The sequence below is a fragment of the Aphelocoma coerulescens genome, chromosome 5 (genome assembly GCF_041296385.1).
Source record: "Aphelocoma coerulescens isolate FSJ_1873_10779 chromosome 5, UR_Acoe_1.0, whole genome shotgun sequence".
NCBI classification, from domain to species: Eukaryota; Metazoa; Chordata; class Aves; order Passeriformes; family Corvidae; genus Aphelocoma; species Aphelocoma coerulescens.
In genome coordinates this window covers 67,792,634-67,816,353 of record NC_091019.1, presented here as the reverse complement: position 1 = coordinate 67,816,353, position 23,720 = coordinate 67,792,634, and the positions used below count along the sequence as shown (strand labels likewise).

The 23,720-nt window shown below is 54.2% G+C and overlaps 1 protein-coding gene across 6 annotated transcripts in view; it reads left to right on the top strand.

Moving 5' to 3' along the window:
- The first annotated feature begins 7,164 nt into the window (after positions 1-7,164).
- Positions 7,165-23,720, top strand: part of LRFN5 (leucine rich repeat and fibronectin type III domain containing 5) — a 39,267-nt gene continuing 22,711 nt past the window's right edge. The window contains exon 1 of one of the 6 annotated variants that reach the window (XM_069018726.1): positions 7,165-7,398. The gene's annotated coding sequence lies outside the window, so the exon portion shown is untranslated. The other 5 variants (XM_069018720.1, XM_069018721.1, XM_069018725.1 and 2 more) reach the window with 5 other exon arrangements.

Here is a 23,720-nt window from a genome sequence, read left to right as displayed (position 1 = left end):
GATCCAAACTACCATGACACCTCTCCTTTGGCTCTTCCTGCCAGCTGCCAGCTGTGAGGAAGTGTGTCCGTGTCTGGGCAGGACACCAGGGAAGGCCAGAGCAATGGTGCCCTCCTGGGAGCCATGGCTGCAGAGCAGCAGGGGCTGTCTGCGCTGCAGAGCCTGTTGGGACAGTTGAGAAGATTCCCACCTGCTTGGAGAGGTGTAGCAGCAATGCCGAGCCTGCAAAAACAAGAGGAGCGTGGGCACCAGGAGCAATGAAGTGATTTTTAGCATCTCTGTATCTCTGGAAAGGGTTAAATCCAAGTCTGAGTCAGGACCTTGAACCTCGTTTGTGTTACAAGCATACACAAGACCCTGGTAGCAAATGCCCAGACCAGAGAGAAGAGCAGATCCTGGGCTGGAAACACCGTGTCATGGCTGAACTGAGAAATTCAGCACTTGGAAATTGCTGAGCCCCTGCCTTATTAGATTATCTTGCTGCTCTTCTTTTCTCCTCTGTAGGGTTCTTTATTCAGAATTTGCTCAAATATTTTCCTTCAGAAGATTTAATATCTCAAAGTGCAAATATCCAAACCCTGTATCATTTTGTAATTTCATACTCTGTGGTTCTTTCATATGCATATCAATCATTTGCCATCCTTTTGAAGGATGCAGCTTGAGTAATGGAAGTGAAAGAAAACCCATTCAATGTTGATTTTAATTGAACAAGCTCGGAAGCAGTGGGGATCCATGCCAGACGCCAGTTCGCTCTTTTTGAAGAGTTATTACTAGAATTCTTTTGCTTCTGTGTCTCTATTTTTTTTTCCAATTAGCAGCTTCTCAAAAATATTAGTTATCTTATTATTTTCCTGGTTCTGCTTGTTTGGGATGCTTATGCATAATAATCACTAAATTCACTTTCTCCTCCTCTTCCAATGGAATATTGGATTCCTTGGCTGGGGAGCAACACTCCAGCCTGCATTCCAGAGTAATTTTTGCAGTGAAAATTAACTCATTTTTGGTGCAACCTTTTCATTGTGGTGATGGCAGTGGTGAGGTCCTGCATGCTCTAAACTGCAACTGTAGAGACCATAAATATAATAAATTGAAGACTGCAAAGACTATAAATAAAAGTTTGTTCTTTCTTCTGTGTACAAATGAGGTGTAGGGTAGCTCTTCATTCTCCCACCATGATGAGTTGAACATTAGCCCTCAGCATGTTGCTTGGATATGAGAGGAGATGGAACATCCAGAAGAATAACAGCTTGGATTACTGGACACTATCTTCCATGCAAAATTTAGCTTAAGGAAAAGACTTAAATCAGTAACTGGTAGAACAACAATTTCCCGTCTATTATGGAAATGAGCTCTGCACATGGCTCTGAGGGAATTGGGACAGGCTGGTGATGGAGATTTTGCTGTTTTCTACTGAGAAGTCATCTGAACAAAGAAGGAATAAATTGTGTAAGAAAGAAATGTGAATAAGGAAGAATTTTAAAAGACTGAGACCCAAAACTCCAATACGAAGAGAGTGCAAGTGTTAAAAGAGCATGTTATTAAAATTCCAGAAACAAGGAGGAGGAGACAGACAATGAAGCACATCTTTGGCTTTAAACAGGCAGGGGGAGAGGTGCTGAGCCCTGGTGACACAGGATTAGGTGCTAGTGCTGTGTGTCAGGTGATGCCCACCCTATCTGCACAGCACCCAACACTTCTGTCTGCTGAAATCATGGAATCACAGCATCATTTAGATCAGAAAACCCCCCTGAGAGCATCAAGTCCAACCATTCCTCCAGTACTTTCAAGCTGTTCAACGATGTGTGATTGGATCCCCCATTCAGGCATGGGCAATTATTGTTCTTCAACCCAGGAGGCTTAATGTCAGCTTCAGAAAGAAATGTAGAGCTGTTTGCCCCTGAACCAGCTCACCAGACCACAGCACTGCAGTGCAGCCCTGGGCCCTTCCCTGGGATACAGATTGGCTTTGCCTTCCATGTCTCGCTGCGCTGGGCCCTGCAAGAACACAAGTATGTCTGTTTATAGAGACAGAAAGATGGGGCTGCCCATGGTGCCAGCAGCCCTCTCCTCACGTAAGCTCTGCCCCAGCTCCATCCCACACATCGGCACTGCCTGTCAGTTGCAGTGAGCCCCTGTCAGTCTCCGGCTGCTCTGGCCTCTCCCTGCCTTGGGAATGCCAGTCCCAGTTCCTGGAGGCATCAATGACACCTGGCAGGAGGAAATGGCCTTTTGCAGGTAACAGGTTTTTTTGGACAGGCTGTTTTTCTAAATTATGACTGAGCTTAGTCTCTATTTTTTATTCACAGCCCTACAATATACCTGCTTCTTCCCATTTCTTGTGTAGGGTCTCCATCTGTAATATTTCCTCCTACCCCTATTTCCAAATCAAACAAGCCATGCTCCAGGTGAGATCATGTGGCCCTGCCAGGCCATCATGGGGGTGAGAAAACCCATTGTGTGGGATGCAAAGCTGGCTGAAGAGAGCCCTGAGCTTGTGTGCTGGCTCCAGGGCAGGCAGAGCCTGCCCACGAGGTTTGGGCTGAGGCGGACAAGGCTCCTCATTAGCACAGCAAACTTTTCCCAGTTGTGCCTCCAGGTCTTCCCCAGACAAAACTGTGCTCCCGCAATGCAGAATTGTGGCAGGTATGTGATCACCGCAGGACAGTCAGTGCTCATCCTCCAGCTTGTGTCTGACACTTAATGCACTTTACAAATAAGCCAGGTACCAACAGCTAGAATTCTTCATATAATCATGCAAGAAATTAAAAAAACCAAATCAGCACATGATTTTATTTCTCAAAGAACAAATTTGTTAAAAGATTAAGCAAGCAGACACTACAATTACTGTAATCACGACTTTTAATCTAAGCTTTTTTTTTATTAAAAATGCAAAAAAGGGTGCACTCCAGCTATAAAGTATTGCTTTACTTGGTTTGGTTCTACCAGATGAACTGAATCTGTTTGAGGATAAGCCTGTTGCTGGCCCCCCACCCCCTGTGGAGGTTTTGAGTGATTCACTGGCAGTGCCAGTGGCAGGGTCCGGCAGTGTGGGGCTAGCACATGAAGACCAGGGCACCAATATGAACAGACCCTAGGGAGAAATGTCACACCAGTTCACCTTAAATAAAATCAGAAGTAGTGCTAAGGGACCTGTGTGCCTGGGCCAGGTTTAGCACCAGTTGCCCGGAGCCTCCCCAGCCAGTGAGGGTGAGAGCTGGGGACACCAGGACAGCTGGGGAAGGATCTCACCTCTGGCCTGGCGACAAGGAGGCAGAGGGCTCCAGAAGGAGCAGGATCGGTCCCTGCCATTTTTTGTACAATGCAACAGCTCCCCCATCTTACAGACTAAAGAACTTAAAATGAAAAACATCCCCAGGAAATGATCACTGGGTTAACTCCACATGCTTCCCTGGTTCTTCTGGAAGGAGAGACTGGCGTGCACTGGCACCTGAGGCGTTCTTGTCTCCAAGGTGCTCCAGGGACAAGAAATCTACTTCATGCAACGGGACATTTGACATTTCAGTGATTAGGGCAGTGAATTTTCTCCTTGTAAGGATGAATAAGCATTGCCGCTTCCAGATGCATTTTGATGAGGTACCAGAGTCTCTCTTAAGGAGTACCATGTACTGCCTCTTGACATGTTTTTCGCCAGGCTGTCAAAGCCTGCAGCGCCTGGAGCTGCTCCCCTGCACTGCTGCTGGTCTCCTTTAGGGTGTACACGCAGCACGCGGTACCAGCATTTGGTGCCTGGCGAGGAAAGGCGCCTGTGCTGATGGAAAACTGTGCTCCGTGCGGAGTGACGTTATGCCTGAACCGTTCCCGCTCCAGTCCATGGTACAGCTACCACCACCGCACACACGGGGCATCCCACCCCTCCTGCTGCCTAAGCAGTCCAGCAGCAACTCCGGCCACAGCTCAAAGGATGGCTCTGGGCTGTGAGGTCGGGCTGGGGAGGAGGTCTGAAGGGATGAGGGACAGGCAGCCCCCTGTGGCACCGTGGGTGTGGGTGTTGTGGGCAGCAGGCTGGGTGAGCATGGCACCCTGTCGCCAGCAGCTGCAGCACAGTGGCACTGTGCCTAGGCCCCAGGTCCCTCCTTCCGGAGGTGACTAAGGGTTTGAAAATGCATAAAAGAGCTCTGTGTGTTATTTTAACAAAGAACTCTCCTCAAGGTCTCCTTATTTCAGCCAAAAAAAAGAAATGATGAAATAATTTTAAAATTATACCTGTGAGGGGAAAAAGATCTCAGGTTAAGGAGTTACCAGCTCTATTGGGAAAAAAGCATTTTAACACTGGGTGGTGAGAGCAAGACAAAACCCCCAGCAAGAGCTTCTTCAGAAGGGTAATGGGGGAGGTGACTGAGCCCCAGCAGGAGTGAGAGTCCCCAAGGCAGAGTGAATCCTGGCCACAGCTAGGTAGGAGCTCACCTGAGTAATCCTGAGCATCCCCAGTGCCAGGGCTGTGCAGGACAGTGCTGTCCATGAGGTACACTGCAAGGCATTGGGAATAACGATGCCAGGACACAGACCTGCCCCTTCCCACGGCACTGAGGTTTGTCCCAAAACAGCCTGTCTCAGGGCATCGAAGGGAGCGTTCAGGCACAGACACCCCCATAGCGTCACCGGGGGCAGCCAGGAACACCCCAGGAGAGACCCCAGTGGAGGGGTGACCAAGAGGGAGGGGAACAGCTTCAGGGTAAGACCTGTACAGCATAGCAGCCACACACTGTCACTTAGGTCAAGGTCCAGGATCAGACAAGCGATCTTTCCATCCCAGCCATCAGTGAGCAAACTTCCCCAGCACACCCCCAGTTCCCACAGTCCCAGAGGCCCCAGGGGGGAGCAGTTTTCCCACTGGGTACATTAACTAGGGGGTGTTGTTGTTTCAGTCTTCTTGTCTCAGTCTCATGTCCAGGAGGGATTTCAGGGTGACAAAGAAGATGCAGCAGCCCTTGCTCAAACACCTGAGGCCAGACAGCACAGGACATTGCTTTAGCTGCAAGGTTGGGGAGCTCCTGGGCTGTGCTGTACTGGTACCAGTTCAGAGGGGTCCTGAACCAGCCTTCACAGTGCGTTTGGGCTGGATGGTGCAAACCAGTGCACCCCCCAGTACATACCAGGCTCTGAACACAAGCTTCCACTGAGTTTCCACTGAGCTTCTCCATGTTCCCATGGCCAGGGAAGCCATACCCCGATGTTTGCCTCCTCTCCCAATGACAGCCACACTGCTGGCATCACTGGCATGCCAGCCCCCCTGCTTCTGGGGCAGCAGAGAACTGACAGAGTGCAAATGCTTGAACCTGAAGCCCAAGACACTGGTGGATGCCAGCCAAGACCACAGATGTTTTACCAGGGAACACCTTATTGTCTCTCTTCTTTCTCCACAGGGGAGCACACTGTGAACGCCAAATCAGGGCCAAGCAAGACACTGCCTCCAGCTCCAAAGGAGATCAGTGCTAGGACTGAATGTGGGACAGAGACCACCCCAGCAAAACCAGCCGACATGAGTTTTCCTTTGAGGGAGAGACGATTTAGACTAATTTCCTCCTGCCAGCCTCTCTCCCCCTGTAACAGCTCAAACCAGCTCCATGAAATAGCAGCTGGTACTTGGAGATAAACGCTAACTCAGGCCCAGCCTGGCAGCCCAGCCCTGGACAGATTCAGAGGCTGTCAGAAGGGCAGAGGATGACGTGGCTCTGCAACTGTGTTCCTTGTGAGAGCAGGGTAACAGGCTGCTTTGGAGACCACTTCAAAGTTCTTATGTCACATGGACAGCCCTGAGCCCAGGAATAGTGATGTGTTCCCTCTTCTCACCCTTACCGACGCCAGATGCTGCATCCCAAGGCACAAAAAACTTTGGCATGGCATCAGCAGAGAGGCATGAGGTCTGTCACTGCATCTTCCCGTTTCTGGAATGGGGCTCCTACCACATGCATCCCCAGCGAGAAGATGCCAGTGTATCCCCAGCAGCACTGCTCCCACTGCCTCCAAGTGTGCCGAGCAGTCCATGGGTTTTCTCCTGCACCGTCAGCAGCAGTGGCCACGCGGGCTGGTCAGGCTGTAGAGAGTCCCGGGGCAGCCCCGGAGGAGTGGGCAGCTGCCTCCCATCCCAGCGGAAGGGTGTCAGGGGAGACGGGGCCATTGCCCAGTGGTGGCAGGGCACGTGCCTGCACATCCCTCCAGGTGCGGGGTCACTGGCCGCTTACGAGGTTCGTTAATTAGCTCCTCTTTCAGGTTCTCCAGGCAGTGCTCCTCTTCTTAGGGTCCTGTAATATCCCCGGCGTTTTCCCACAAAAGAGCATTAGAGAAGGGTGTCAGTGTTCCATAGCACGAAATGCACTCTCCTCCCTGTTAGAGATCCAGGAGACAGGTAACGATCAGAATCCCCAAAAGCGCTCCAATTTACTGCCCCCAAACATGACCCAGCCTTTCCTTCTTCTGCCAGGATCATCCCTCCTAGAAGTCCGGTGTTGCAGTCCCTGTCCTCGGACCGGCAGGGCGCGAGCAGGATGCGGGCAGCTGCGTGCCCCGAGGGTGGACAGGAGCCCTCGCCAAGCCAGGCAGCGCGGAGCGGAGCTGCCGCCGCACTCCCACCCCGCGTGGCCGCTCCGCGCCGCGGGACAGTTCCGCCGGTGCATCTACCGGATCCATCGTCAGGTCAAACTCTCGCGCACCTCCCGCAGCCGCGCCGCCCCCGCCCGCCGCCCGCTCCGGACCCGGGGCCCCGGGCGGCGGCTGGGGTGCCCCGAGGACCGCGGCCGCTCTCGGTTCCCGTCGCCGCAGCCCGGCCCCGGCGTCGCGGGGCAGGCGGAGGCGTGTCCGTATCCGTGCTGGTGCCGGTGCCTGGTCCCGCCCGGCGGCGCGCAGCCCTGAGGCCGGCGCGGCGGGGGGCGGCCCGGCCGCACGTCTGCGCGGCGGCGGTCGGGCGGTTGCGGCTCAGCCGTGCGTGCGGCGGGGCGGGGAGGGCCCGGCTGCTCCAGCCCGCCCCGGCGCGGCGCGGCGCGGGGGAGGCGGCGGCTGCTCCATGCGGCAGCGAGCGGCGCGGCTGCCCGCGGCCGGGGCCGGGCGGAGGCCGGCGGCGCGGAGGATGGGCGCAGCTGCCGCCGCCGCGGAGGGCCGAGCCGCGGGCGCCGCGCTCCCCGCTCTGCCCCGCCGCAGCGCCCGCCGCCGCGGCTGCTCCGCCTGAGCGCGCCCGGCGCGGAGCAGCGCGGAGCCACATGGCCCTGCCGGCGGCCGCCCCGCGCTAGCGGCACCCGCACCCGGGAGGTGACGGCCCGGCGGCGGGGCTGCCCGCGCCTCGGCCACGTCCGTCCGTCCGTCCGTCCAGTGCAGCGCCTGGCGCACAGGATTCCGCAGCGGGGTGCGGAGCGGCAGCGCTTGGCGAGGATTAACCTGGCGCAGGTACACGACAAGGTCAGCGCCGGCGGGCGCGGAGCAGGGCGGGCTGCCCGGTGCGGGGCGATGCGGGCGGGCTAATGCAGGCGGGTTGTCCCGCGCCTCCCGCCCCCGCCCGCGCGTGTGTGCATGTGCCGCCACCCGCCCGAGCCGCCGCGTGGGGCCGTCCCCGGGCCGCCCTGCCCGCCCCGGCCGCGGGCAGCTCCGCCGCGGACCCGCGGTAGGATGCGGGTGGTGAGCGCCGGCTCGGGGCGGAGCGGCGGGCAGCCCGCCTGCCGCCAGCGCCCGCAGCCCGCCGGGGCCCGGCCGCGGCCGCACCCGCAGGGGACGCGCTCCGGCCGCCGCCCGTCCCCGGAGGCACCAGGTAACGCGAGGGGAGTCGCGCCCGGCACATCTGCATTGCACCGCGGTACTGGCCCAGGGGACGGGGCGGGGGGGGGGTGGGGGGCGGCCCGGCCGGTCCCGAACGTCCCGGTCAGGACGACCACACGGCGCGGCGGGGGCGCCGGGACGACGCCCTTCCCGGGAGGGCGGCGACCGGGCAGAGCGCGGAGCGGCGGGCGGGTGCCCCGCGGACGGGCCGGGCCGGGCCGGGCCGGGCCTGGCCGCGCTGCCGCCGCTGCCCGCGGGACGGCGCCGGCGGCCGCCCGCGCTGGGCTGGGCTGGGCTGGGCTGGGGATGCTGCGGGGCCGGGGATGCTGCCAGGCTGCGATGCTGCGGGGCCGCCCGTGCCGCGGCCGCCGCCCCCTCCGCGCCGCGGTGCCGCTGCCGCCGCCGCCCGGTTACCCGGCACCGCTGGCGCTGCGGCGCTGCCCGGGCGGGCGGAGGCGCCGCCGCGCGCGGAGCCATCCCGGGGCGCTCTCGCGGGGGGCTCAGGGGGTGTGGGGCTCTGCCAGAGGACGCGGCAACCCCGCGGCTCCAGTCCTCCCGCCCCGTCCCACTGCCCCTGGCCGCCACACACACACCGCTCTCCCCGCGGCTCTCTCCCTGGGGCTGCCGTGGTCCCCTGCGTCCCGGGATGCGGCTGCGCCCCCCTTTCCTCCGTCTCCCCCGCCCCGTCGGTGGCGAACACCGCTGTGTGCGGGAGAACGAATGCAGGACAGGACGGACCTTCCCCGCCGGAAGGTTCCCGTTGGGGAGATGGCAGAGCAGCGGCGGAGAAGCCGGCGGAGCCTCGCAGCCATGTTGGTGTCGGAGCATCAGCCCTCGCGGCTCCAGGAGCGGGTGTTGGAGCGCACAGCCCACCCGGCTCCAGGAGCCCAGCTGCGGCCGGCAGCGGGTGTGGGAACGGGCCTATCTGGGCCAGGTGTACTGGGGAAGCCTCTTCCCGGGCTGGTCCTTGGCAGCATAGACTGGGGAACACTGGCTCTGGGGTTCCTCTGCATCCTGGGACAGCAGCTCTTCCCTTCCTGCACTTTCGCCTCCTCCCTCCAGTCTCCTGCATCTCGGGGCACTCATTACATTGTGTGTGTGGAGCAGAGGGATGTGTTGGTCCCAGCTGTGGTCAACCCGTCCTCACCAGTCCTGGAGACCAGGAGTGGGACAGAGGTGCCCCCAGACAAGCCCAGTCCTGTGTGGCCTTTGGCTGACTGCCATGGAACTGGACAGGCTGGGAGTCCCTGCCCTTGACCATCATGCTGTCGTGCTGGTGATCCTCCCCACCCACACTTCCATTTCACATGTTCCTGCGTGACACGTGGTGTCGGCTTGTTCCTTCTGAGCATCCTTGGGTGAGCGCTGCGTGTGCAGGGCTGCTCAGGCCAGCACAGCCAGACAGTACACTGGCAAGGCGAAATGAATCCCTCCTGGACTTGAAGCCTAATTGGTTCCAGCTGTGCATCTGCAGATGGAGGGGCCTGGGCTGGCTCTGGCAGCACTGATCCTGGCCATGGCTGTATCCAAGAGCACGGGGCAATGCTGCCCAAATGGACTGCGTATGCTGGCACTGGTCTGTCCTGCTGTGGTGGGACTGCATCCTAGCTGGCTGGACCTGGGTGCTCAGGGCTGAGTGTGCTGTTGCAAGGACTCTGACTGGGCACCCTGGATCTGTGTACAGGCCACAACTTGGACCCAGCCCGTGGACTCTGTGGTATTGCTACAGTCAGCCCTGGCAGGTAGAGGTGTACCAGGTCTGACAATTCCACTGCTAGCCTGGGAGTCAGGTTTGATTTTGCACAAGCAGCTGTACCAGAGACTGAGTGTTCTCAGTGCCCAACACCTTCCCAATCCACGTTACTAAATATATACTGCACTCAAGGGATTATGCATTTGTTTAAATGCATAATAAATGTGTTTAAATGCATAAGACTGGATCATAATGCACACCAGAGCTCGCCAGTTTGGCCTCCAGTCACAAGCCTCTCTAAGATACATCTCCTGGCATATTACCTCATCTTTCTGCTTTCAGAAAGAGCAGTTCCTGGTTTTATCATGGCAGGGCAGTCAGTGGAAGCAAATCCTGGATATCTCAGGTGCCCAGTGCAAGTTAAAGCTGAACTAGTTCACCTCTTCACCAAACACTTCCAGCTGCAGGAGGGAACTTGAGATTGTCCCATTCCACCAAACACATGCAGATATGGGAGTGGGCTCCAGATTGTCCTATCCCAGGGAGATCCAGTGGGCTGAGCGCTCATGTCATGCTTACGACCAAGGGAAGTTGCGTTTGACTGCAGCACTGCTCAGGATGGTGTCTCAGGGGCTTGGTTTGAATTTTTCATGCAGCTCTGTTGTCTGGAGAGGCTCCTGTTGGCCGTTGAAGGTGTGAGTGGGGCTGAGGGAAGGAGGATGAGAGGTGTCTGCCCAGCCCAAGATCTGAGCTGGCTGGGAATGTGGGGAACCCGAGAAGAGATGTGGCTGAGCAGCATGGTAAGAAAAAACAGATCTTCCCCAATTTTTTGAGAAAGATTAGAGGGGACACGGAGGCGGTGCATCAGGAAGGATGGCCTTGCCATACAGTGTGCCTGTCTTGGGAAGTTGGAGCATCCTGAGATGCCTGGAGGGCTTGTCCCTCTGCTGGGGCACGTGGAGATAGTTCAGAGGCTAGAGAGCTAATGGCTTTCCATTGCTGATCGATACAGCCTGTGCTTTCAGATGCGGTAACGGGCTCGGTTTTATAGAGCAATCTTTGCATATTCCCTGCACAAGCAGCTGGGCTGGAGCACCGCTCTAATGGCCTTGCTATTAGCGGGCTCAGAACCTGAGCCAGACTGAAAAGGCTGTGTAAGTGCTGCTCAAGCGTTTTGGGCCAGGCATATTCCATGCATTAGGGAAGATTTGTACTCCTTGGACCAGACATCACTGAGTGTTGTCTATTTATACACATCTAAATATATCCTCTGCAGTCTTCAGACTTTTCTAGCTAGTAGTAAAATTACTTTTCAATATCATGCTACTAAAACATGCTTGCTGACACTATCCAATGAGGTTTGTGCTAAGAGAGGCTTATGTATGTATGTTTGTTTTAAATAAAAACTGCTCTTGAGGTAGTTACCTAAAATGCTTTGGAAACAAAAGCTTCTTGTCTGCGTGGCTGGGTAGCAGAGAGAAATGTGGTCAAACAGAAGCAGCAGTGGAGACATGCTCAGGCCTGGAAAACCAAATCCAAACCTTATCCAAAGTATAAGGTTTTGTTGCTGAAGAGTGAACTGTTCTTTCTAGAAATATGTATCAAATAATCATGCACTTTGCAGCAAAATAGAAACATTTGCTTCAAATTAGTCAGATACACCTTCTGGTACTTTGGAGTTTGAGATGTCATTTTGAGAACAAAATGACAAATCTTGAAGAAGTAACTTAGGTTATGGAATTCCTTTGGAGTGCCCAGATCCAGGCTGTTGAGGGTGTTCCCACACAGCCCTGCTGCGAGGGTGGTCTGTGTCCCTGTGTGCATTTCTCTGGAGCTGGTGTCGGTGTTAGTGGGGCTACCGAGGAGGGGTGGAGGCCTCAGCTACATCCCCAAGTAATCCACGGGCTCGCTCCCTGGGTGGTGGTGGCAGCTATGGCTGGCTGAGTGCCTGCAGCCCAACATGGAATAGTGATGGCCATCATTTTGTTTTCTGTGGCATCTCTTGGTGTCAGTTCTTGGAGAGCTAAGAGGCTTCAGAGGAAGGGAAAGGGGTTGGTATTCATGGGGGAGCAGGTGAGGAGAGGAGAAGACAGGACTCTTGGAGGGGGCCCTGGCCCGGAGTCCCTCAAGCCAAAGACAGGTGCTGATCCCCTGGACCACCCCAGGTCCCTTGGCTGGGGCTCTGGGCTCCACGAGCCAGAGGCCTGTAGTGTGGTGAAATGGTGTGGTGCCAGGAGCTGTGTCCTGCCCATGACTGTGGGTACAGGTTTACCTGGCAACTGCTTTAATTGCCTAATTGACCCATTATTTAGGTGTTTGAGCATGACTGTAGTGCCCGAGGCGCTCCCTGACCATGTGCCCCATCCCGCCTGGCTCGCCGGCCACTAAGGCACAGGCTGGGCACCCTGTGCCTGCTGCCTGAGCTGGGCAGCAGCTTTTGTGTTTCCATGGAATAAATAGCTCTACAAGTCATATTTGTTTCGAGCAGGCTGGGTAATGTAGAAGGTGGTTTGTCAAATGGCTAACTGAGATGGTAATGGGACCCTTGGTGGGTGCCTCTAATTGTGTAGCACGTGGCCAGTGGGACCTTGGAGTACTTGAGCCAGTTCCTGATGCTGCAGAGCTCGTGTCCAAATGCTGTGCTTTTGAGTTTGCTCTTGTAGATGAAGCTTCTCCCCAGGAACTGTCTCATGGCAAAACATTTCCATGAAAACATATGATTAGGTAGCTTTGCTTTAAAGTGGAATATCTTTATTCCCTTTAAGTTTTTATTTAGGCTTCTCTGTCAAGATCATGTTGGAATTCTTTTGGATTGGAGACAGATAAAACTCTTCAGTTTTTGTTGCCTCAGCATTGTTTCATTGCCAGACAGCTGATATTCCCTCCGTGTTTATTTCTAATTATTTGTACTTCCTGGTCTCTGTAGTTGGCTATGGGGGATGGAGAAGCAGGAGCCCACCACAGAGAGCTGTGACAGCTCTGTGACTCCTGCAGCAGGACTCACCAGCTGTAGGACAGCAGGTGTACAAGGAAAACATACAAAGAGGAAAAGGCACAGTGGAGAAAGGCACACTGAGAGGAATCCCCAGGATATGTTCTTAGTCCCCTGCTGCTGCTGGTCCTGGGATTGGGATGGGATTGCTTTAACACCACTGAGGAGTCATGCAAAGACGTTCTGCTGCACATGGGTGAGGTGGTAGTTCTCTGTGCTTAAGCCAGAGTTAAGAGTTTGCCTGGGATGTGAAGTCTCTGCCACGGCACAGGAAGGCAGGTGCTGTCGGCAGCGCTGCTGGGGCTCTGGGAACTGCGTCGTTCTTGTTTTCTCCAACGCACTTTTGAAACCCTTGATGTAAAGCTCCCTGATAGGGCTCGTGGGAGCGGGTCTGAGTAAGGCGAGCGGGATTTGTCGCCTTGTCAGCTGTGAGTCAGTAGTGCTGCCGGGTACGTGGTGTTTCACAGGGAGCCTTCTGCTGCCGGCTGTGATTCCATGAGGAGCCAGTGTTGCTGCACTGTGCGTGCAGTGGGCAGGTTTGGTGTTGCCGTGGGCAGTTTTGGTGTCGCTGTGCCGTGGGCAGGTTTGCTGTGCTCGTGGCTCCTCCTGACACGTCAGCCTTGTGTCTCATCTCTGCCGGTGCCCAGCTGCAGTGACGCTGCTTTTGGGGATCAGGCTCCAAACTGCAGTTCCCAAGAAGTGACTGCTGTTCTCCTGCTTCTGACCCTCAGCTTTTGCTGCAGCTGCCTTTGGGGACAGTCTGCTGTGTCACAGGTGTACAGGGAGGGCTCTGCACACCAGTAGTACCCTGGTCAGGAGAGCAGCATGGCCCTGAATGCCATGACTGAGCCTGGGCAGGCTGATACAGACAATTGAGCCTCTTTTAGCTACTGTGTAAAGAACCAGGATAACAGCAGAAGCCCCAGTCTAGGCTCCAGTGGTGTCTGCCAGTACCCAGCGGCGGGGCGTCCTAGGAGGCACTGTGCAAGGGTCCTTGGCATGGCCCGTGGTGGGTTGGAGATGTGTTCGAGTGCCTCCAGGTGATGACCTGTCCTCATGATGTCATTTGTGGGTCTGGTAACATTCAGGCACCATGTTCTGCGCTGAGGACCAGGGCTGGGGGTGAACGTGGAGGCAACCAGCTACCCTGGCGACATGTGACCTCAGAGGCTCAGCCAGCAGAGCACTTGCATGGGGTCTCCTCTGTGGACTGGTTGTCACCTGCTGCCCTGGCGTGTTGGGCCGCTGCAAACAGATGTGTCCTGTTCCCCAAGTACATGGCAAGGATTGCATTTAGTCAGTGGAGTGTGCAGCTTCCTTTCTAGTACTCCATGTTCCTTGCAGATGAGCCCCCTGCTCATCTGCAGCTTGATCCCACAGATGTCCCACATACACCTCCCCTCTCTGCATTCCCACACTGGCGAGCAGCGAGGACCCCTCCATCGGGGTCTAGTGCTCTGATGTGGTTGAAATGAGAGGTTGCCTCCCCAGGGGCTGGCATTCCTGTTGTGTTCGTTATTGCCCACTCCTGCCCTGAGTTGGACACTAACCTTTGTTATTTAAGAAGCATTCTGCCAACACACAACTTCTGTGGATTGAAACAATCCCGTCCTTCCCTGATCTAGAAGGAAAACATGATAAACACCGTGGAAAAAGACACAGTAGGTCAAGATGGATGGTTGCAGCTGCTGCTAGTGCCAGATGAGGGTTGTGTTAATTTCTAAGGGAACAGACTAGGACAGTAGTTTTTAAATGAGCGTTCCTGGGTAGCCTTTTGCTGTGTATCCAAACGGGTAACAGCTGAGCTGCTCAGGTGAATGCCCTGTGATTGCGGCGCTGCTCGGCCGTGTGCCCGCAGCAGCTCCGTTCGGCACCGCGGCCCCTCCGTGCTTGCACTGGCTCTGGCAGGGCCTCCTGCGGTGTTGCCAACAGGCACAAAGGGCTGAGCTGAATAAGCTTCATTTCTTCTAAGAAGACAATCAATGTACGGAGCGTGTGACTGCACTTAAATTCCATCTGGAAAGTTATAATAACAATAAATAAAGAACAGTAATGAGGACTGAAATTGTGTGGCCAGCAGGATGTGAGACTTGGAATGCTGGGGAGAGGCTGGACTTGCTCCCTGCCTTCTGGAATTTGGGTGTAAGTGAAATCAGATATCCGGATGGTTCCCCAATGGTCAATAATGCTTCCCTGGTTGGTACTGGGGATGTGAAGAGAGGTGAAGGCTAAAGGAGGAGAGTGAAGGACAATAGTGTTACAGTTACCATGTAGGGATCAGAGAAATCACTTGTACTCCGAGGGCACAGCATGGTGTTCCTGTGATGCCAGGCATGGAAAATCTAACCCAAGCATCTGGGGAGCAGCACACGTCTCTGGTGATCCGGCAGTCCCTTTGTGGCAGGAGCAGCGTAGAGCATGTGGGGTCCCAGCCGCACTCCCATGCCCCATGCTCTGTTCCCTCCACGCCATCGGTGTGGCCAGCAGTGCTGTGTGCTCTGTGCCCTCCAGTGTGGCCAGTGTGTGTCCGTGCCCCATTCTGTCCTTGCCCTTAGCGTGGCCAGCAGTGCAAGCTGGAGCAACAGTGTTGGTGTTTCAGATGCTAAAGTGGATTTTGTACAGCAGAGGCTTGATCCTGAGCTGACATGTGAGTGCATGAAGTGGCATGGAGCAGGACACCTGCCTCCTGCAGAGTGTGGTTTCCCTGTACCAAGGCTTTTGAAGTGTGCTGAGTTTCACCAATACGGTTTTGGTTTACAGCTACAGTAGCGAGTTGTGTGAGGCAGAAGAAGGTGATTTCTAGGGTGAGATGATGGATGAGGAGGACCCACATCCCCTCCATGTGTGTCTGGGGAGTCAGGTGGGACTGTGTTGGCAAGGCCCGATGAATCAAGTGTGGACAAGGGGCTGGAGGCACTGGGGGGCTGCAGTGCTCACCTGCCCACGACGTTGTGCTTGGAAGGGGCCCTGGGTGCCCTCTGGGGCAGTGTGGGGGTCACCCTGCACCCTGCACAGCAGGGTGGGCAGCAGCCTGGGAGGGATGGGGCCGCAGGGCTGGGGGGACTGGAAGGACAGGGTCTGACTGCCAGCTCCTGCTGGTGGTGGCAGCTCCACAGCCTTCAGGAGCAGTGCTGGGAGTACTGGTGCTGGGTGTGCTGGTGGTGTGGAGCGGAACAGAATGCTGGCTCAGCTCCCTTTCCAGCTCAGCCCAGAGCTGACTGCTGGCATATGACACTCGTTATCTCTCCAGCTCAGAAACGCAGTGCTCAGGGCATCCTGATGGATTTGTGACACTTCCCATGGGACTCTGTGCTCATAAACCTATTAAAGGATTACATCCTTGTAATGTGGAGAGTATTCTTTGTTTATTAAGTAATGCAGGTATAATTCAGTTAGCGACAGGCTGACCTGCTGATGTCAAATGTGGATGCCAGTCAGGTTGGTCTCAAGCTGCCCCCCAGATCGGAGCGGCAGGAGCTGAGGCGAGCAGCTGCCCCTCCTGTAGCTCCCCATGCCCGACATGGTACTGTGAGAGTATTTTATGGCTTTTACTGATGTGTTCCTTTACAGAGTCACAGAATCCCAGAATCATTTGGGTTGGAAAGGACCTTACAGCTCATTCCACCTCCTGCCATGGGCAGGGACACCTTCCACTGTCCCAGGCTGCTCCAAGTCCTGTCCAACCTGGCCTTGAACATTTCCAGGGTGGGGCAGCCACAGCTTCTCTGGGCAACCTGTGCCAGTGCCTCACCACGCTCATAGGGAAGAAGTTCTCTGTAGAAATGAGATGGTTTGTTATTATGAGACGGTTTCAGGCTGGGCTGAGTCTTTACTGTTTGTCGTGGCTCAGAAAGCCCTGTGTCACCAAATAGTGTCCAAAGCATGATGTGCCTGCGGGCACAGCCTGTGCCCCTCATGCCTCCATGTGGGTGACTGTGGGTGGGTAGCTGCGCTCCCCTCCCTGTCCCCATCTCAGGCTCTGCCATGTGCTGCTTTGTGTTCCCGTAGCACCGCGGTCTGGGCGTGGGCACCACTGCTGGAGTGCCATGGTGTGGAGGGGGTGAAGCATCTGCTCCCTTTGGTGAGATCCTCAGCACTGAGAGTCTTGTCCACAGGGAAATCCCTCTGCTCTGGGCCATGTGACAGCCCAGGGGAGGCAGAGGGCTGCAGGTGTTTTTCCCTCTGGAAAGGGGAGTTCAGGGGCCTGTGGGTGACTCATGGTGCCTTGGCATCAGGTCAAAGCACTGACTGGGCACCAGGAGAAGCAGAAATGTAAAATACCCTGTACATCAGTAAGGCTTTGCAGGAGTGACTCTGGAGTAGAACAGGACTGGCTCAGCAGATCTGGAGAATAAATTAAAAGTTCAAATCTCAGTAAGGGATGGTTTGCTCCTAGGTGACAGACAGTGCAGCTCAGACAGCACAACACCAGTGCATGGCTGGGACCAAATGGGTGCAAAAGGTGTTTCCAGACTGCCAGAACTTTCCAGAAAGACCAATATGTTTCAGTATCCTGAACAATAAATGCTGGTCAGAAGCCCACTCTGGTTTTCCATGCACTCTCACAACAGAATTGCGCTTAGTTTGCAGCACAGATCAAGCAAAACTTTATGTGTTGAATGCGAATATAATGTGGAAAAGGGGGATCTGCACATGTGTGGGCTAATAGAAGCACAAAAGCAGCTCATGAAGCCTGGCAGTGCTGGAGGAACATGAGCACCTGACAGCAGAATTATCTCTGAGGACCACAGACTGACTTGTAAATCGTGGAATAAATTGCTCTTATTTTGTAGCATTTACTTGCTCAGCTACACTTCACAGGATTTTGCTTGTCTGGCAATTCCCGTTTGTCAGGAGGAGACCCTGGCTTGGTGGGGGATGGCAGCTAGTGAGCTCTGAGCTGGGCAGAGGGTACGGCCCTGGCAGTGAACTCTTTCCCTGCCCAAAAAGTAACAGGTAGAGGGGCCAGGAGGGTGATCTTGGCAGCAGGGCAGAGAGGCTGAGGATGCTGCAGAGGGTGAGCTATCCTGATCCCCTCTGCCCTCTCCCACAGGGCAATGGAAGCTCCAGCCCTCAGCAGACCATTCCTGCCCTCATGGGCAGTGGCACATGCAGCATGGGCTGCCTAAAGCGTGGTGCCTGCTGCAGCAGCCTTGTCCTCCTGGGGCTGCTGCCTGCCACTGCCTATCTGTGATACTGTGAAACCTCTCAGGTGCTGTTTCTGTCGGTGAAGCTTGAGCAGCTACTTCAAATCCTTCCAAAATGACAAGATTTTAATTGGTTTTCTTAGCAGACAAAAGTGAAAGCTCAGGATTTCCATGCTCAGTCGCAGCATGGCAGCTCTCTCGTCACGCTCGCGCTCCCAGTGATCCGCTCTCCTGACGTGTTTCCTGTTCCCATCCTGGTACGATGCAGTGCCTGACTTTCTGTTCACCTGTGCCCTGCTGCTGCTCCCAGGTCATGGCACTCCAGCCCTTACGGGGGTTTGTGCACTGACGCAGTTGAGTCATGTGGCCGTGGGATGCAATTTCGGTCCTTCGGAACGTCAGTTCATGTCGATGCACAAACACGGTTTCCCCATGAATTTAATTGCAGGTGCGGCACTTCTGGGCATGCAGAAACAGCAGCCACTGCTGTGCTCCCTGTGCCCAACATCAAGATAACAGAGTATGAAGGAGTTCATGGTAGTTGGAGGGGCTGGACCTGGGAGGGTACGGATTAGCAGTTAATGAAGGGGAAGGAGACAGCGGAGGGAAGTCCATTCCCAGCACATGAAGACAGTAATGGAAACAGCAACCTGCCCACATCTCTGGTGACTCAAAGCTGATGCAAATCCTTGTGAATGTTGGCTTCCTCTCTGCATGGTCTGTGGTGACTTGTGCTCCTGGAGGGCAGGATCCCTGTGTCCTGGAACTGTGGCAGGGCAGGGCTGAGCACCAGGTTCAGGAGGATCTGGATGTGTGCTGATGGATAGTGCAGGCTCCCAGCAAACGGGGAGGAGGAGGCATTCATGGCCTTCCTTGCATGCAGTGGTGCTGGGCTGCCTGCGGAGCACGTTAGGCTGAGGCTGTGGGGAGGAGAAGGAGGGGTATGCTGAGAGTGCCCGGGTGGGTGCAGTGCTGTCAGGACGATGTGCTGGTGTGTCCCTGTCCTGCCCGTGCTGGGCATGGAGTGAATCCTGCAAGAAACGCCCGTTTGTCGGTCTCATTGCTGCTGCAGAGGTGTCGATGCCTCTGTCACACACAGGGCCCCTTTGTCACATTATATCCATGTATTCCCAAGTGTTATTACAGGGTACAGAGCTGATGCCTGGAGCCTTCTGCTATGGGTGTGGGCCAGGTTGCTGTTCGTCAGCCTTGGTTATGGGTGCACCAGGCTTCCAAACCGGATCACTTTGCATTGCAAAAAGTCTGTTTCAGTATAATTCCAGCTGTGCCCTGGTGGGTGCATGTGTGGAATGCCCATGTGTGGTAAGGAAATTGCATGTAAAAATAGCTCTTACACTGGGAGGATGCAGTGAGGACAGTTGGATCTCATTTGGATGATGTGACAGAAAGGCTGCCTGGGAGCAAGGAGATCCTGCTCCAGGAGATCCTTCTTTACGAGACCCTGCTCTGGGAGATCTGGGGCTTTGTTTGTTTTCTTCTGTGTGATTCTAACTGACAGCACATAGCAAAGTAGCACATTCCCTAATTCACATGGGTGAAACGGAGTGAGGCATTGACGTATCCCTTTCCCGTGGTGTGAGCTGTCCTGTGCTGTGGCTGTACAGAACTGCTGGATAGGAACCCATTGTCCCCATGTCATCCCTCAGTGCCAGAGCCAGCAGAGGAGCCGTTCTTCTGCCTGGTACCATCCCAGTCCCCTGGAACAGGGAGTCAAAGATGTTGGCCTCCTTCCTCTCCCTCAGTTCAGAGTGGGATTTCATGTCTTAGAGGCTTCTCTCCTGAGACAAGGGTCTGAGTTTGCCTGGGCATTACTCCTGGCAGCTCTCCTGCGCTGTCTCTGACATAACCTGTTGGTGGCTGTGTTCCTCCCAGCATCTCCTGGGTGGTCCTGGTGGAGTTTTGGCAACCATGGACCTGCTGGTGATGCCTCCAGGTGCTTCCTCTGGTCACAGTCATTCTGAGAGTGGCAGCATCATGCCAGGATGCTTTACTTTTGCAAATTTACTCTTGCCCCAAGCAACCTGGTCTAATGGAAAGTGTCTCTGCACATATCAGGGGATGGAGCTGGATGGTCTTCAAGGTCCCTCCCAACTCAAACCATTCTGGGATTCTGTGGTCTTTCAAAAGATCCACAAGTCCTGTTCATTGGAGGTGTGTAAGGTCACTGTGCCCACAGAATCAGCGGTGCTGGAGCTGGTGACTGATGAATGAACTTAAAAACGAGTCAGTCCTGTGAGCAGGATTGGAAGTGCTGCCCAGGGCATCATTCTGCTCTGCTCTGTCCCCTTGCTGGGACACTGAAGTAATTTAGTTTTCTCCACTTCCCCCACCTCATTCTTAGTTACAAAAGTGAGCAAGAGGACCAGACAGCAAAAGAGTTAGGCAAGGAAGAGCTTAGATAGCAAAGCTGAAAATAAAAAAAAAGTATGGATTCCTTAAAGTAAGATTTTTTTTGTCCAGTGAAAGGCTTTCTTATTAAAAGAAATTCAATTGGCATCAGATCTTTGCAGCAGAAATTAAGTGCTTGCAAAAGAATTTGTGTATCTCAAGAACCTCCAGTACAGCAGGAAGGGTGTGATGCCTTTGCTTTTCTGTTGCTTTCTTTAGTATAAGAAAACTTGAATTAAAAAACAGTGAAAAACTTAAAAACCAATCAGCAACAACACAACTGTTAAAATGTTGGCAAATGGCTGTGGTACTTGTCCAGCACTGGGACCTGCTACAGTGTCCCCCCACACTGTACCAGGACCTGCCCCCTGTCCCCTCTGCTGCTCTGGAACCTGTCACCTGTCCCCATCCCTGGGGCCACCGGATCCGTATTTTAGCTGGGCTCAAGCCTCTGGGTGCTTCCTGAGCTGTAACCAAGGAGCAGCTGCCTCTGTGTCAGGAAATAAGCAGAAAATTGCCAAGGTAAGCTTCTCTGCTAAAAAATGCCATTTTTTGAAATACAAAGTGCTCTTCTCAAAATGTTTCACATTTGATGACTTTTCCTTATATTTAGGCCAAGTTTTGGCATGGCCTGCCTGGGGCGGGGGGCTTTGTGGGTCCCTGGAGTGTGCAGTGCTGAGCCAGGCATCCTGAGCCTGCAGGGATGGGTGCATGGTTGCCTTGTGCCACCAGTGCTGTGGACACTGCTGGTGGTGCTGACCCCCGGCAGCTTGGGGTGTTTGGGCTCCCCAGGAATAATTTTAAAGAAAAAGATGGATTCTTGATCTATTCAGAGTGAAACAAAAGTTAAAAACTCCCAGTGACATCACCTGCCATTACCTCTGTGTTTGTCTCTCACTTTCTCTCATCTCCTTGTGAAAATCCAAGGAAAGTCTGAGCAGCAGGAGTGTCTGTGGGAGATCTGGAGTGACTGGGAATGGTGTTTGGGTCTTGCTCCCTGTACTCGTGGCACCTGGGACCCTGTTCTGCATTTTGAAGCTTGGAGCTCTCCCTTCTGTCCCCTCCCTCCTGTTCTGTCCCTTCCTGCCAGACCTGCTGGGGTCAGTGGGTGGGATGTGACAGGAACACGTCACACAGACACATGTTCCTGTGCTGTGGAGCCAGGAGATGAGCAGTGATGCATTTTTAAAGAGGGCAGTGTGTGGAGGGCAAAATTTCTCTCTCTCTCTGCTTTGATTTCTGGGCATAATTTGAAGATAACTCAATTAGCTGCAGTAAAGTCATGCTAATTTACTTGAGGTAAGAGTTTGAGGTTCTTTGTTTTGTTTCTACAAGCATTTCCCTGCACAATGCTGCTCTGCCTCCTCTTGTGAGAGGGAAACGGCGTAATTTTCCTGATACTAATTAAGATAAGGGAGAATTATACCAAAATGCATTCAATGGGAAATAAATAAATTTAAAACATTCCTGAACTCCAGATCAGAGTCCCTGGCCTGGCTGCTGGCACAGCTCTGGCACCCCAAGCAGGGGCCTCTGTGGGGAGCAGGTGTGGGGGCGGAGTGGGGGGGTCAGGCTGTGGTGCCACTTGGGATCCACCTGGACTTCATTTGCCTTTGAAAATCGTGTGAGTGGGGAAGGTTCACGCAGGGAGGGGATGCAGCAGAGTGCCTGTTCTGTGGCCACTGTGAGCTGAGGTATGTCTGTGCTGGAGCTCCTGGAGTCCCGCTGTGCTGGCCCAGGGGCTGCGCAGCTCAGGAGCCACGCACAGCCCCGCTCTGCCCCTGCTCCCCAGGGTGTCCCTGTGTGAGCCACCGGCTCTCCTGGTGCAGGTGCACGTGGCCACGGCTGGCAGAGCCCTGTGCTTGTCCGAGTATGGCACCGCATGGGCTCCATCTCCTCCTGGCTGGGAGCTCTGAGTGCGAGGAGGTGCTGTGTGCTGGTGCTGTGTGCCAGGGCTGCGGCCGCGGGCTCTGGAGCGGGGCTCCTGCTGCTGCTGTGCCACGGTGGTGCCACACAGGGAGCCTGTGTGGCAAGGGGTGAAGGCGCTGACTCCGCAAGCTCCACTCCAGAACTGGAAGGGCTCGAGGAGGCGGTGTGTTGGAGCTGGCAGTGCCCAAGGATGAGCTCCGTATGCTGAATTCCCTTTTGCTAGAGAGTGAAGGATTCTGTTGTCCCAAGTGGGCACTGCAGGTTTCTGTGCAGTCCCAGCCAGTGCTGCTTACACCTGGTGGTACTCAGGAGCTGCCTCTTAAATTGGTTCAGAGTGCAGCGCTGCTCCTGTGAGCCATGGTGAAGTGGTTTGAGTGTGTTGGTGTGGGAAAAGATCGTCAGGATCTCCCAAGATCTCTGCCTTCTCCAGGCCACGGTTGGAATGCAAAATGAAGACTCCTACAGCATGGCTGCAGGCATGTAGCGGAATGGGCAGAGCCTGGCTGTGCAGCTCCTGCACAGCTGGCCCACAGCTGGATTGTGGTGTGAATAGAGTGGTTGCAACCCTTGAATAGAGTGTGCATGCAACCCTTGCAAGGCATTGCTGTGGCCTCGGGGCAGGATCAGCCTCAGCTGTACAGCTGGATTTGGAATGTGGGTGGCCATCTGTTGGCATCCATTTCTTGAGTTCTGTGAAAATCTTGCCATAGCAGCACGGTTGATCAAATTTTGAAGTAGCAATTAAAATCTAAATTTCTTTGCCAAAGCCTTATGTATGTCTCTTATCTGAAATGCTCAGACTTTTTACTGAGTTAAGAACATTAGGACCAAGAGACCCATTAAATTTTCTGGCACAGAAGGAGATAAATCCTGCAGACTAATGGGATAGCACGTGGCAGATCTGATGGTATCCGCTTCATGCACTGAGATGTAGAGGGGGAAAATGACCTTTCAGAATAATTTCCTAGGTTAGAAGTTTTGAAAGTGGCTAAGGATGTATTTTCTTTTTCCAGAAATCTGTATAAAGTAGTTCTGATCTTGTCCAGCTGAAGGGAAACCTGTTTTATTTGCTTATATTACTTTTCCTATCTTACAAGATGTTTGATCTGTCTTTTGGAAGCAGAAGAAAGGACGCAGTGCCACTCTGTCGGCTCTTGCTTGAGCAGTTCACACCATCCTGGTTATCATGTTTGCAAACTTCTCAGAACCATCATTCAGATGTAGGTGAGGTCACAAATGGTCATGGTTTGTTGCTGTTGTCCACAGGGACAGCAAGAAAAATGACACAGAAGTCCAAGTCGAGGATAAATGGAATTATTTAATTAATTACAGACTCATTTATATAGCATTGTTCACAAAGTGGTATAACATTATTGGGTGCTTGACCATACAGCTCCCAGAGTGATTGGCTGAATGCCATGACGCCCATTTCAAAATATTTTCCTCAGTGTGGAAAACAAGACTGTGCATAACAAGTTTGCACCTGTGAGATAAAGTCTTGGTTTACAAAACCCCTCTACACTGTTTACAGCTAGCTTGTGTGAGAAAGGAGACTTTCCAAGCAGCTGTAAAAAGCTGGGAAAATAAATCTGCCAGCCTTTTTAGCATCTACAGTGGTTCAGCTTCTCCTGGTGTCAGTGATGCTGTTCTCCACTAATCCATGGTGTGCAAGTTTGGGAGCTGCAGTTCATTAATGGGAATAGCTCCACTCAGCTCTGAGCTCTGCTTTTTAGCCAGAGCTTCCATCTTAACAACCAGCAAACACCAGCATTGGCACTACCCAAGT